The sequence below is a fragment of the Amblyomma americanum genome, chromosome 8, assembly GCF_052857255.1.
Source record: "Amblyomma americanum isolate KBUSLIRL-KWMA chromosome 8, ASM5285725v1, whole genome shotgun sequence".
Taxonomy (NCBI): domain Eukaryota; kingdom Metazoa; phylum Arthropoda; class Arachnida; order Ixodida; family Ixodidae; genus Amblyomma; species Amblyomma americanum.
Window position 1 is genome coordinate 60,137,982 of NC_135504.1, and position 13,635 is coordinate 60,151,616.

Genomic DNA, 13,635 nt, shown 5'->3' on the forward strand with positions numbered 1-13,635 from the left:
CAAGAATATTTCCAAATTAGAAAGAGTGCAAAGGATATCGCCGCCCGTTTCAGTTGCAACAGATACAAACGAACAGATAGTGTAACAGCTATGATCAATTCTGTTGGCCTAGAATCTTTCCAGACAAGGCACACTGAAACTAGGTTGAAATTTCTGCACCTAATATATAATAATCTGATTAAAATAAACACTCACGATTATATTATTCCTGTCTCGTGAGCAAGTACGCGTTATAACAATGGCAAAATGCTACAAGAATTTCGTGCATATTCTAATACAGTTAAACACTCATTTTTTATCAAATCGATTGCAGAGTGGAATGATTTATTGTTGATGTGTATAGTGAATAGCCCGAATGTAGAAAAGTTTGTTAATAATTTTAGAGCCTTGTTTATTTTTTATTTGTATATGTGTTCACCCCTGCTCGGAGTCATGCGACTCCGCAGTATGAAATAAATAAATAAATAAATAAAGTACCTACAGTTACGCGTAATCCTTGTGAGTTGCCGCATAAAGCATCCAAGATATACGGCAAAGCCCCACTTCGCATTTGCAGGCGACGCTATACGGCGTAACTCGAACGAGAAAATCGCCCAGCGATTTCCTTCGGCAATCTCATTCGGCATATTTTACCGCGGACGCTGCTAATTTATGTAATTATACGGAGTGAAACACTCGGAAAGCTTGTCTCGTTCTGCGGCAACGCCGCATAACTTGGATGCCTTCTTAGGCAAAGTGGCGACAATCTTAACCCTCACTTTCAGTCAGGCGCGTCAAACGCTTGATAAATTTCAAGTGTGGAGTTCGGCTGCCCCGCGCCTGAGGGTCAGTGCGAAGGAGTGCGCCTCTTTCGAGAGCCTTTCAGCGCCTGCTCGCCGGCTCCAGCAGGCGCCCATATGGCCGTTCGGGTAAGCCCACGGCACAAATTCCTGGGAAGTGCACGAGTTTAGTTCGGACTCTATGTTTACACGCTCCTCGCACCCGCGTACGCCGCGCCCCTGCCTGGCGCTTGGATGGGAGATCCACGAGCATTCAGGCTCTCGAAAAAATTACGATGGGCACTTAAGGCCTTTACGTGCTGTGAATGCGAAAGCATGACTAGAAGTTGGGCATTCACAACAAATTGTTGTCTACGTGACCGATCTGTAATCGAAGACACCCTAAAGGCCATTGTATTAAAGGTCTTTATCATTTTCTTTGCACTTGTACATTACCAGAAAGTCCTTTACCATTATCATTACTCTTGTGACCTATACCTTTACCGATATCCAGGGTTAAATAATTGGCTTTCTATCTATTACCGTTAGCTATAGCTTACTAAACTACATATATAGTTAGCTGTAGTTAGCTATAGATAGCTATAGGTAGCTGTAGCTGCAGATATTAAAGTATTGCTAGCAAACTATAGCTAAGCATAGCTAATAAAGTATAACTAGGCGTTCGACCTTTCAGTGCCAACGAGAGCAACCATTAAGAGTACGCCGAATTCCATTTGAGAAGTTTGCTTCGAAAAACAGGACAGTAGCTATGACATGCAACCAACAGCTAGCTGGCTGTTGAGAAGGAGCTAACACTGAGAGAAAGGAGAAAATTACCGGAGCAGGGAAGTCAGCGACATAGTGGCCAAAATTCGTGTTTTCGCACTTATTCGAGTGTAGTAAACATGTTGTCATTTTTTTTCGTTCTACAACGCTATTGCGAGTGTGGCGGCGTCTTAACGTTATCGAGAGTACATACTGGTCTCAATAATATCAACACCAACCATCACAGATATGCTCGCCAAGTATGTCGATGCCGAACACAAGATCTGGGACGTCATACTGCCTTACATCGTCTTCGCCTACAACACCGCAGTGCACGAGGCCACCCAGATGACGCCTTTTAGGCTCGTCCATGGCAGGGAGGCCACGACCACGCTAGACGTCATGCTGCCAAACGTTACCGAAGAACAGAACATCCATCGACATCGCCACCTACTTTCGACGCGCAGAAGAAGGCCGATGACTTGCCCGATTAGGGATCAAAGATCAGCAGCGGTCCGACGCCAGACGCTACAACCTACGAAGAAGCAACGCGCAATACAAGTGAGGAGACCGAGTCTGGGTTTGGACGCCCGTTTGCCGCCACGGATTGAGGGAAAAGCTTTTTCGCCGCTATTTCTGCCCGTACAAGGTTCTTCGTCGGCTAGGTGAACTGGATTATGAAGTCATCCCTGACGCAATGACTGCATCCCAGCGACGCCGCGTACTACCAAAAGTTGTCCATGTAGTCCGTCTGAAGCCGTATTATGCGCGCTAAAAGACGTTGCATTTCCATACTCTATTTTCGCAAGATCCGTTTTATCTCTTACTAGTCGCATTATTTGTTTTAATGCATCGGGTCGATTATTGCTTAAGAGGGGAGTAACGCCGCGAACATCTGCAGTGTTTGTTCATTCTTCAAATCTGCCGCCACACAACTTTATCGCTTTCTTTGCGACGCAAGACGCGACTAGATTTATCTCGGTTTATCGCAGCCAGGCAGTGCTGATTCTACGTTGTTTCGGGATGTTCTAGTAACTTTGCACGCTTTATCTCGAAAGTTCGCTATCAGCTTTAAATTGAGCACGGCCAAGAGTGGCGGGCATTCTGTTCGACGACCGCCCAGCACGCTTGTTGCTACGTCACCACCGAGAGATTCAGGCCATTGTGGGTGCAAGTCAGCCCAAATAACGAGTTTTGTTTAGAAGCCATTTTGGCTGTCCTTCTGATCTCCGGATTGCAGTCGCCACTTCGTGACAATATTTCATTTGTCACTCGCCTGTTGCTGTGCCCTCTCCTTATGCAAGAGGCCCTCCGATAACTGCTCCAGAGCGATTAATCTTTTTTGGTCATAGTCACAAGTATTTGAGCTTTTCTAAGCTTCTTGAGTAATTTACGCAGTCACCGCCGCGGTGGCTGAGCGGTTATGGCGCTCAGCGGCTGACTCGAAAGACGCGGGTTCGATCCCAGCCGCGGCGGTAGAATTTCGATGGGGGCGAAAAATTCTAGAGGGCCGTGTGCTGGCGATGTCAGTGGACGTTAAAGAACCCCAGGTAGTAGAACTTTCCGGAGCCTTTCACTGCGTCGTCTCTCATAGCCTGAGTCGCTTTGGGACGTTAAGCCCCATAAACCAAACCAATTTATGCAGTCATTGACAACTGATTAAGATGAGACACTTTAGTATCATTTGCTAAACTTATCCCCTCTCTATTCTTCTTCATAGTAACCCCTAGACAAAACGGCCGGTTAACAAGGAATTGCGCATTAAACCAACGGCGTCATAGCGTCCGATCCCAATAACTTCCCGCAAAAAAGTTTCGAGAAATAACACAGCTTCTCGAATACGCTGTGAATGCAAAACTCCGGCGTGAAATCTTCGGAGAAATCGTGTGCACTTGGAATCCGAGACCTGTTGAGGCCGGCAGGCTGGTAGAGTTGGTGCATCATGACAAGAATTAATTTTAAACAGTGCTATACAACAGGACCAGACATAAGACACAAGCATAGCGCTGAACTTAGTAGTTTATTAGAACATAGGAACAATTTATACATTCCAACGTAGGCGCATATGCGCACTGCATTATATTGATGCTCATATTACAAAAAGGCACAACATTCACACGTGTTGTGCCCGCCTTCCATGCTACACTTAGTGAATAAGGTCATTTCAATTCAGACAAAACTAGAGACGTTTCGCTAACGCATTCATTTGATTTTCTGATGATACGGAAGGCTTCAGCGACTACGCTGGTCGTTTTGTCATTATGAAAAAATAATATCTCAGTTTCAGTGTCACAGCGCTAATCTACTTTTCGCGAAGCGCCTTTTGTCTTGAAAATGAGTCGTAAGGCTCTTGTCCCCTTCTTCAATTGACTCTTGCACCCTGGAACACAGTACCGTTTACCAAAATCAGTTAAGGAGTCCCATCTTACAAAGTTGGAGCCACTGACTACCACCGAACTCACGAAACTTGTTAGCTGCTGGGTCACCGTCTCCCTGCTGCATGCCAGTCTGTGAGAAGTGTGATGTCTTCATGCTCACGATTGGCCTTAAAAAAAATGCCTTTGGCAACAAGAATCTGGTGGGTGAGAGTTGTCTTTGAAATTACCTTGCAAAAAGAGAGAGAGATAAAAAACAAGAAGGAAAAGCATAGAGGTTAATTAGGGCACGTCCAGTATGCTACCTTGTTATCAACGGGGTAATTTATCACTAGAGTCTTGATTAGGGCTTGTTCGTCAGAATGCGTAATAATAAGAAGCAGCGCGAATAGACAAGGACGAACACAAGACCTGTCCTTAATATTATGCATTCTGACCTTCAAGCCCAAACCAAGACTCTAGTTCTAGTTTCTTCTGCTGTGGGCTCTTTCCTTCCCCCCTTGAGAAAAATCAGCGCCAGTCCTGTTGTCTTGTGCCGGTGCCTGTCTATTCGCGCTGTTTCTTATGATTGTAATGTAGGACGCAAAATCTAGCCTTCAAAAGTAACGATAAAACTTTCACTGAATCAAAGAACATTGAAAAATCGCTGCATTTTCTCTTGCAGACATCTACCCCTCTGTCGAATAAAGATTTTTCCGCACGCCAGCAGTGCCTTGTATACGACACCCGTACTGCAACGAACGAAAAGGCCTTCGCATTTCAATATGCAAGTGCTGTCACTTTTGTGCTTTAAATTTTGGGTCACAGCCGCGGCAAATTTCCAAGAGAGAATGCCACTAAAACTCCACATGATCCTGCAACCGTGTTTAGGCAATGATAAATGCCATTGATGTTTGGTACGGCCACAGGCCGGAGACTATAGCATCTCGTTTGCCAGTGACACTTACGTTCTACCATGTTCACCTACTAAACAGTATGTCTGCACTGGACGTAAAGTTATTTGCGGTAGCCCGCAGCTTTTAATTCCTGGACTGCCAGCTGCAAACTAGTGGCGACGAGTTGCGCACTAACTTAAAGTTCAGAGTTCTTGTTCTTGCATCTTCTTTAAATGCGCCGAAGAATATGCTCTCAATTCATTTGGGAGGTTTTCTTGGGTTGCATCGAATTGAGGAACGGTCATCGCATTTTTCAGCGTAGGCATGACGTTCATAATGTTTGATACTTTTGACTGTCGTAAAGTGTGCGGAGCGTGATGCCGACTTGCATAGATATTTCTTTTCTCATATTGCCATATCGCGATCTCTGCGCCCCGAGCTTCCTAATCTCCCCGCTATAATTACATGCCAAAGTGTATTACCTCGGTTAACAGGTATATACTGAAAAGCATCACCTTCCTCCCCCCCCCCCCCCCCCAAGTGGTCCACGTTGTTTACGTGAGCTAAGACCCGTGACGTCCGCCTATGTTGTTTCCAGTCTCATTAGTTGGAAATAGAAAGCAGACCCTTTTCGTTTAAGTATGCCTAGCCAATGCTTCAGTAAACGTTACAGAAGGGCTCTTGAAAAACTACATGTAACCTCTTAACCTCTGTTGAGGTTATTCTGCAGAAATTATTCGGAGTGAATTATTCAAGCAGTGGGCGCGGTAATTTAACGCGTGACGGTGTCAAGTTGTGAAACACAAAAGTGCGTTAGCGAAAGCACGTGTGACCAAAACTTTTTGCTAAGCCCGGGGAAATTTTCAATTGTGACACAATTTACTGCAGCTTGCTTTGTAGCTTCCAGAAAGGCGCGGAATTTTAAGTAGAAGGAATCAGAAAGATGAAAAAGTTCCCTGGCTTCCGCTCTTTTGTTCCTATGAATATGCCACGTGTCGAAAAACAAACTGAGCTGGAATATTTAGAAGATTATTTCTCACATCACTTTTGTGCGAACTAGGCTCTCAGTGGTTGCCATTATATGGAGCGCAAAAATTGGGAGGTCGTTTCTTTCCAGGGGCCAGGCTCTACGAAGCGTGGAAACCTCACAGACAAAGGTTTCATCAGAAATGTACTAAGCTCCGCGTTCTCCAGTCACAGTACAGAAGTCGTCCATTGTTTGGAAACAAACAAGGTCTCCTCTGCTCATGAGTACGGAAATACCTACAAAAGCGCTCAATATGAGTCGAGAATAAAAGGCAAGGCCGCAGTTGTGTGCACTTCTGAATACAGAAAATGCAACAAGGCGAAGTAAAAACTGGGACTTCATTTTAGTTTACATGTCCGGCTATAAGCAGATGACACGTTCTGGGGATAAACGCATGTCAGAATAAAATAATTTCAACGTAAAGCGCCCCCAGGATGTGTAATTTGACTAAGATGAAGAACGCTGAATCAATTCAAACCTGTAGCCAACCATACCAGTAGCCCTTTTGATAAAGAAGTTGAGTGAATAGGGATAAGCGTTAAACGTTAAATCCCATAAAACCAAACCTACCCAAACCTTTCCTTCTGGCAGTTCATCGATTCTCCCTGACCATGCCAACTTGTTAGTTTTCCCGTCCTGGTGAGTTTAGCCTTTGAAGACAGAGACGGCCATCCGTTGATTAGTGTGTATTTTTAAAACACCAATGACGGAGGATAAAAAAGCTCTGTAGATTCTTTTCTAGCCGTTTGTATGGCTGCGCCAAACATGACCAAGAGTTAATACTCCCTGACCTAAAACCCAATTGAACTAGAGCCTAATGGCCCATTGTTGTAGTTCAATGTACCCCGAATTGAGAGCAAACCAAGTGTCAGCCACTCGGAGTGTTCACGCGGAAAAACAGCTGCGACACCTGCTACAGTAGTGGCACTCATGGCGGTTGGAAAACTATTTGTACATTAGATAGTACTACTTATTCTTAGCATATAAAGTCTACGTTAATCGCTACCGCCCCCTATGAGTTATCAGCGTCATCGTTCACCCGAATATGCGACAGCACCAACGTCCAGAACACAGAAAGCCTCGTCACCGTGAGCCGCGGAGCAAATAAAAGGAATCCCCTGACTTACTCTATCCGCTATTGCACGCAACCATAATACATTCGGAAAGATAGTAGTAACGTTCGGGAGTGTTGAACTCTGTGCTTAAGTATACTTCCTATCTCCATAATTGTGGAGCCAAATACGCCACTAAGATAAAAAATTGGAAAATTGGTTTTTGGGGAAAGGAAATGGCACAATATCTGTCTCACATATCGGCGACACCTAACCGCACCGTAAGAAAAGGGATAAAGGACGGAGTGTAAGAGGAAAGGAAAAAATATGTGAAGTAGTGGAGGGCTCGGAATAATTTCGACCGCTTGGGTATCGTTAACGTGCACTTACATCGCACACCACACGGGCGCCTTTTGCGTTTAATAATAATAACAATACTAATAATTGGTTTTGGGGGAAAGGAATTGGTGCAGTATCTGTCTCATATATCGTTGGACACGTGAGCCGCGCCGTAAGGGAAGAGATAAAGGAGGGAGAGAAAGAAGAAAAGAAGAAAGAGGTGCTGTAGTGGAGGGCTCCGGAATAATTTTGACCATCTGGGCATCTTTAACGTGCACTGACATCGCACAGCACACGGGCGCCTTAGCGTTTTGCCTCCATAAAAACGCAGCCGCCGCGGTCGGGTTCGAACCCGGGAACTTCGGATCAGTAGCTAAGAGCCCTAACCACTGAGCCACCGCGGCGGGTACGTTGTTCAACGCTAGCGTCATATTTTTTTTTTCCATATATATCTGTGCGGTCCAAGAAGTGAACAGGTGTCGGTAACTTTGACGCTGTAAGCACGCGCGCTTCATTGTCAAAACATGTTTGAGATCGGTACAGTAAGTTACATAAAGAGGGCAGTCACATCATTTTTGTCTAATTTCTAAGGGATGGTTTGATGCCGCAAAAAAAAAATAGGAAGTGGTACGTTGCTACAACGCACTGAATAGGCTGTTTCATAGCAGCTCCACGACTTAGGGAAGCCAGCTTTGGCCCATAATAAGTATTACAAATACTTGATAATTGATCTAAGGCAAGTAACTAATTAAGTTCAATCAAAGAAATAGTCTCAATCCCGGCACGGGATTGCAAATAATATGTCGCTGAATTTGCTCGATTTCCGATGAGCCTCTTTTTATTCAAGCCTTGGCTGAAACTACGCAATACAGCCTGTACATTGCGCTAGCGATGTGCGCTAACGGTACATGAGACAGCTAGAAAAATTACAGGATTGCACTAAAGTCTGCTTAAGAGCGGTGTGCGAAATCCTTTCCCTTTTCTTTGTCTCTTCGTTTTTCATATTTATTTTGTTTATTTTTATTATGTTTTTTTACTTTCGCTTTATTGTTATTTTTATTCTCATTTTTATTTTTATTCTTCTTCTGTTATTATCTTCTTATTTCTTGTTTTTCTTTGTTTTTCATTTTATTACATATACGCTGATTATGAACTATTGCTTCATTGACTTTTACGTTTTTGTTTTATTTACCATACAACTTGTGATAGTTCTTGCGGACAGCTTCCGTCCACAAACTTCTGTCTACAACTTCCGTCTCCACGCCACTCATGAGCCCAGAAAGGCTTACGCCTTTATAATAATGTAGGTTGATTTCATTTGCGCAAGGGATTCGCGTGTAAGGCGCCCTGTGGCTAACGAGTTTTGTTGTGGGCGGATTGATGTCGAAAACCTTTCACAGGTCAATTTGCGCTACAAAAGCCGAGCGCCAGGCCAGGTTAAAGCTTGCACCGTTTTGTAAAATCAGAAAGCCCGGCGACACATACACTGCATGCAGCATCGCAGACAAACGTCCTGGGCAGTTGTAAGCGAGAACCAGGGACTACGCCCACCAGGAGCGATTTCAGATTCGACTACTGATCCGGAGTTCCCTGGTTCAAACCCGACCGCGGCGGCTGCGCTTTTATAGAGGAAAAACGCTAAGGCGCCCGTGTGCTGTGCGATGTCAGTGCACGTTAAAGATCCCCAGGTGGTCGAAATTATTCCGGAGCCCTCCACTACGGCACCTCTTCTCCCTTTCTTCTTTCACTCCCTCCTTTATCCCTTCCCTTACAGCGCGGTTTAGGTGCCCAACGATATATGAGACAGATACTGCGCCATTTCCTTTCCCCAAAAAACCAATTATTATTATTATTATTATTATTATTATTATTATTATTATTATTATTATTAATATTATTCCTGAAAAGAGCATTTCTGCACCACCATCACCACCAAGGCGTGTAGACGCGTCACCTGCCAGCGTTTGCTTTAGAGCTCTGGCGGACATCAACCTCCGCAAAGCGGATGACATCAAACACTCATTGCAGCTACACACACAATTGTTTCGAATCTCTGGAAACAGGAGCGCCCCTCACTCGGCGTCACCGATATTGCACCATACTCTAAATAATATGCGTACTTTTTAATGCATGTGCACCTACAAGTGAACGTTGTCCACATAATTCGTAATTTCTAATAAGAAAAATCTGAGCTAGCACCTATGATGCAATATTAATGACCGGGCTCTGACTCACTTCGGTCAGTGATAGGTTTTCTTCAGTACTCAGGGAATATCAGACTATTCGAATGCGAATCGAGTGCGGATAGTTAGCTTCGAATATATACTTAAAGCGGCTCTGAAACGCCTTCCGAGGAGAGCACATTGACTCACTTAATCACTGCACTGTGTTGCCATGAAAACCAGAGCCAAATAATACTCTTCTACACGCAGCAGACGACCCACAATAACGCGTCAAAGTTGGCGAGCCCTTCCCGGCGACTTTTTCATTCTCGAACCCTCCTCCGTCCCCCGCATCTGCGTAGAAAAGGTGAGAGGTGGCCATTGGTTAGATTCTTTCAGACGTCAGGCAGCTAACGTTGCCGCGGCCAATAAGCCGCTTAGCTACGGCGGGTCGGGAAGCTCCGCCCCCAGAGGGGGGTCGGCGAAGGAGCGCCTACCTTCCAGCGTGTAAAAAGTGACAAAAGGAGAGGGAAAGGCACGAAGACGCTGAAATTCAAATTTTGACTGCAGATAACTCCGCTTCTACAAAGCGTATTTAAAAAATTCTTGCTGGACACTATTTGTGAAGAGGCGTACTTCAATATCCCAGGCATGCTGCAACTTTATTACAGCCCCCTTCACAGCCCGTTTAAGCATCAAATAAAACACCAGAAGTGCATTTATTGCGAATTACGCTTTTGTTTTCTAAAAATAGAGGCATTATTTCTTTATGAATGTATTCTAAATGTCTTAACCCCAAGGGCATGGCTCGAATTAGTCATATTTTATTTTACAATGAAATCGTTGCTAATGAGAACACCATGAATATCTATCTCTTCGTGGTTAACAAAAAGGCCCGATGCAGGTGAGAAAAAGATTTTTACAGACTGGGGCCCTACAGTAACGTTCTCAAAAAAAAGTTACCTGTATTTACCCTCGCATAAAAGAACATTAGCATATCATACGCTTTTGTGTACAAGTATTGTCGTGTAGAAAATACATTATGCGAAAATTTTAATACCTTAGGAGCGCATGCCTCCGTCGAGGCACCGTAGAGTTTTTCAATGCGTTTGGCGTAACCCTATTAACTGTGCTCGCGAACACAACAAATGCTTATGAATGCTAACTGCGGAATATTTGATTTCTCTGCATATCCGTTTTCTTGATGCTATTCAAAATACCTGGCAGTATGAGCTTTCTACCATTCATAATTATATTTGTAGCACACCAATGTTCTTTTTTAAACGGTTGCTTGGTTTCCAAAAGACCACAATGACATTGATTCTGTGAAGAGTTTACCCAGTGTATGCAGTTTTGTCCCAAGCCGTAATTAGAAAGAGAGAACGACAAACCTTTTCAATCAACAGTTAAGTGCCAACAGCATCTGTGAATGATTTGCCTTCAGTCTGCATTGTTCCTGGCTGAGGTAGCGATAAAATCGGTACGATGTTTGGGATATTTTTTGCACTGCACCTGTAGAACTACACAAGAATGGTGATGGCACAGTTTTTGAAAAGCTACTGCTTCAGTAAACAGTGGGCAGAATAATTGATCACCTGGTACCTGATGATGCTTTGTGAAGTGCGACATGTTATTAGTATTTTCCGCTGTAAATTAGCTGAATCACATAATGTATCTAACAGCCGAAAATGCCCGGCAAAACCAGAGAGAAACAAAAGGCGACACGAGACTTTACTAAATAGTCGAAATGATGTAAGCTCGTTAGCTTAACAACCCCATGAACTAGTGTTTCCCTGGGCGAACTCACTGTGTGTTTCAACAACCAAAAATCAAAAATCTTGTAAGCTGCCTCCACTAAACCCGATTTCACTTATCTTTTGTTTGCTCGAATCCTGTACTCTCCGACTGAAGAATTATTTAGGAACAGATCGGAAATATTCATTCGATAAACTCTTTTCTAATACGTTTGTTTTATTTCATGTAAAATGATTATAAACTGGAAACATGGTAGGATGGATTTTATATAAGTAGAAGGACGGAGCCGCCCGTAACAGTGCAGATGTGTTCGTCCAAAAAACTAGAGGAGAAAAAAACTGAAGTCACCTTTATAACTTTGGCTTTGGTTTATAATGAGCCACCGAGAAAAACCTTCACAATGAATGGCATTCAGTAAAGTTTAATTTTAATATAGCGAGGTAGACGTTTAAATTTCCCTCGAAACTCCTGTACTGTGCTCGGCAAGTGAGCAGCCGTACAAGGGGAGATGCTTTCCTTGGATATCAGATTCACTACTATGCGCAGCAGGAGCACCGAACGCAATACGACCTATTGCGCACTTCCAGACGGATCCGGTATTGCACGAAAGGCATCCTCCTTTAACCCTTCACTGTCGTGCCATCCTTGAATACGCTGTTGCTCCCAATCACAGTACTACCACGGAATAAACTCAAGCAATACGGAGGTTCTTGGCCAGAATAGTTTTTTTTTATTTCCCAGGCAAGCCTTTGTCCAGGTAGCAGAAGTTGTGAGAGTATGGGTGTCTAATAAGGAGTAGGCGCCCGACGGTGCGCGTGTGTCGGCGTGTACCCACTGCAGTGACCCGGGGTCCGGGCCAGGTCTTCACAATGTTTAGTTCCGCGAAGGGCCTCTTTTGACTCGCGCTAATGGCGGCCAGGTGAGAAGACACTGCCCGTCCACCAGTTTCAATACTTACAGTGGAGCGAGGTGGCGACGGACGTTGCCTCAGGGCCAAATAAGACGTTTGTTCCTTAAGAACAAAAACCTCTTCGAAAGGTCGCCCTAATGAGCTCACCAGCCGCCGTCCCAACCACTGCTCGTCAATGCCCTTGTCTAAGTGATTTGTATTTATTTATTTTTTTCTATCCAACCATTCTCCGTGCCAACGGTTTTCCTGATAAAACGGTGAAAGAAAAACTGCAAAAGAGGGCACTTTTTTTCCGCCCCTGACTTCGCCTTTGACGCTAATGAAAGTTGTATGGCGGCCTGGAACGTTTTTTCTGGGCGTGGGCGGCTACATTGCGATCGCTTTGTAAGAGGAAACTTCTTTATATCGAAACTTTTCACCCGCTTCCAGGCAATAATTATACGGCGCAACCTCCGGCGCTTTAACTGCGTTAATGGATTTTCAGAAAGAAACATCGTATCTCAGATAAAGGCTGCTAAAGTGCTCTGCTCCCAGTACAAAACTATTTCGCTGACGCTCAGAAAGCCAGGTGCTTAGAGCGTGGACTGGTTAGGAAAACTGCCAAACTTTAGTACCAATTCATTTTAACGAATCTTTTGGCACTACCGTTGAAACTGCGCTATACTTATAAGATTTATGGCTACAAGGAAGTGTCCACCGGTAGTCAACATAAAACACTTTCCTCTCCACCCCAGTAAAACCGGTTTACCTTTCGGGTTTAGCACCGAGCATTAATTTTTAATGCTAAGTGCCAATAAGCAGTGACTTGGAGTTTGTTGCTTTATTTAGTAATGATTGCAATCTGCGGTGATTTGTGAGGGCCAACTAAGCGAGAAAGCTACATTCACTTTGGCGCTTGCAAGCTGACAAGAGAGGTTTCTGCCGGAAATACACATTTGTTTGTTTTGTGTCCGAAATTGTTTCCAAAACGAACAAAATAAGTACAAATGCAACTTCATTCCATTAACTGGTTTCAGGAATCTGCTAATGGCTTGTGTGGCTTCTTCGCTTAGACAAACTACTCCCGAGAAAACCAACCCAACTTTTCTCGGGAGACGAAGACCCCTAGTAACCGCGCTCTCGCGAACTACCTTTCTAGTCTCGAAATCGTAATTCGAGCTCTGGGAATCTTTTCGCTTCGCTGTCTAAGCTGTACGAGCATGTCTTCATTTAAGAGATGTCGAGATTTAAGAGACAGCAAAGGAATTCAATACCTCGTTTATCGATCCCCAAGCGGCTCCTTTGTGTTAGCCGCGAAGACTCAGAGTGCGTTTCCCGGAAATGTTCATTCTCAGGTCCCGTTGGGACGGAGAGACTCTGTAGAAGTTCTTAAGGAGGTACGAAAGACGACGTCCATTGCTTTTAAACTTAGCTCACTAAGAGGGCTAAGTTCATTTGGAGAAACTTCTTCCTGCACAGCTCGAGGAAAAGCTAACGCTTCCACTAATTAATACACACAGAGGTGCCCGGATATCTTCTCTATCCAGATTCGCAGATCTTCCCAAGCAATACACCGATCATACCTAGCAATACTGGGCAAAAGCATCTATGAGGGGGAAACCGTTTATAAACGCAGTT